General features: G+C 33.7%; 1 pseudogene; it reads left to right on the top strand.

The window, feature by feature from the left end:
- The first annotated feature begins 923 nt into the window (after nucleotides 1-923).
- LOC109392333 (testis-expressed sequence 30 protein pseudogene) lies at nucleotides 924-1,581 on the top strand (annotated as a pseudogene).
- The last annotated feature ends 472 nt before the right edge of the window (nucleotides 1,582-2,053 follow it).

Below are 2,053 nucleotides of genomic sequence, written 5' to 3'. Positions count from 1 at the left end.
AGTAAACACTTTTTCAGACATACAATAGTTAAAGTAATTTATTACCAGTAGACCTTTACTTCAAGTAATTTCAGAAGAGTCCTCAGGCAGAAAGAAAATAATTACCATATTGAAATCAGGTTCTACATAAAGTAATGAAGAGCAAAGAAAAGGATAATGTTTTTTCTTATTATTTAAAGCTCTCTAAATGATAGACTATGTAGGTGTGTGTCATGATGAAATTCACCTGTTTTTTTCTTTTTTTAAATATTTTTTTAAGTTTATTGGGGTGACAATTGTTAGTAAAGTTACATAGGTTTCAGGTGTACAATTCTGTAATACATCATCTATATATCACGTGTGTGTGTTCACCACCCAGAGTCAGTTCTCCTTCCATCACCATATAGTTGATCCCTTTTACCCTCATCTACCACCCTTCTCCCCCCTTACCCTCTGGTAACCACTAAACTATTGTCTGTGTCTATGAGTTTTTGTTTCTTCATTTGTTTGTCTTGTTCCTTTGTTGTTTTCAGTTTTATTGTATACCCTACATATCAGTGAAATCATATCATTCTCGACTTTTTCTGTTTGACTTATTTCACTTAGCATTATAATCTCACGATCCATCCATGTTGTCGCAAGTGACAGTATTTCATCTTTTCCTATGCCTGAGTAATATTCCATTGTGTATATGTACCACTTCATCTTTTCTAATCATCTATCAAAGGACACTTTGGTTGTTTCCATGTCTTGGCCATCAGAAATCCACCTTTTAGAAAATATCTCGACTCTGGTGGGTAGGGTGAGGCAGTCATTTCCAGCGTGGTATTTTGCTCTCTGAAGGGAGTGAGGATGGTTAGGTGCTCCTGGACACTTTCCTTTCCCTGGGAGATGTCTTTTGCTTCTCAAATGAATGCACTTTAAGTTTGTATTCAACAGTGAAAATGAGTCATACAGAGGTTAAATTAAAAATACCTTTTGAAAAGTAGTTACTAGATGCTGTTTGTTTGGTACCTAATAAGAGCTTAACATATGGAATAAGTCTTTACACATGGAGCATCAGGAGCTATGAATCTTCCTCATTTGCTGTCACTGGCGTCCCATCTTGCGTTTCATGTTTTTGTTTGCCTGGGGATTACCTGTAAAGGCCTTAATATTGTACATAGAATTAAGGTATATAAATCAGCTTTAAGTTACCTAAAGAATACAAGCTTGCAGGTGTTTTCCTTGGGGGCTGTTCAATGGGCTCAAGAGCAGCTGCTTCTGTAATGTGTCACATTGAGCCAGCTGATGATGTTGATTTTGTTCGAGGTCTCATTTGTATTTCTTATCCACTGCACCATCCAAAGTGGCAGCATGAACTTACAAACCAAGATCTCTTTCATATAAAAGACCCTGTACTATTTGTGTCAGGCTCAGCAGATGAAATGTGTGAAAAGAACTTGTTGGAGAATGTGGCAAGTTCCTATTAAAATCCACTGGATTGAGAAGGCAAATCATCCCATGGCAGTGAAAGGATGGTCAACATATGATGTTTTCAAAGAAATAAAGACACAGATTTTGTTTTGGATCCAGGAAATCACTGAAATGGACAAGGAATAATTGTCTTTAGTTAAAAGCCATGTTATTTTGAATACAAATATAGTTAATTTGATAAAGAACAGCATACATCTCAGCATTATGACATATATTTCTGATGAATTTAATGTTCTTTAATGTTCCCCCACTTTTAATACATATTTTAATTGTAAAATTGATCTTTTACAAAATGTATTTTGAAAGCATAGTTCTATAAAGATGATGCACAAATATTGAAGATGGACTAAATATAATTTATTTACATTAATATAAGTTTTGAAAAAAATTAAACATTTGAAATTTGTTACAGTGAAAAAAATATTTTATTTCACTGCAATCTATACTATCAGGCAGATATTAAAGGATAATATTTATATTTGAGTCATTAAATGGTAGTAACCTGGACAAGATAAAATCGTACAGGTTTATTATAATTTGAAATTAAAAGCAGTATACATTGGACATAGACATCAGGGAGAATAATTTTTGTTGCATA

This window comes from Hipposideros armiger, unplaced genomic scaffold (assembly GCF_001890085.2).
Source record: "Hipposideros armiger isolate ML-2016 unplaced genomic scaffold, ASM189008v1 scaffold_325, whole genome shotgun sequence".
In the NCBI taxonomy this organism is placed as follows: domain Eukaryota; kingdom Metazoa; phylum Chordata; class Mammalia; order Chiroptera; family Hipposideridae; genus Hipposideros; species Hipposideros armiger.
The sequence above is the reverse complement of the archived record's forward strand: the minus strand, read 5'-3'. Positions and strand labels throughout refer to the sequence as shown.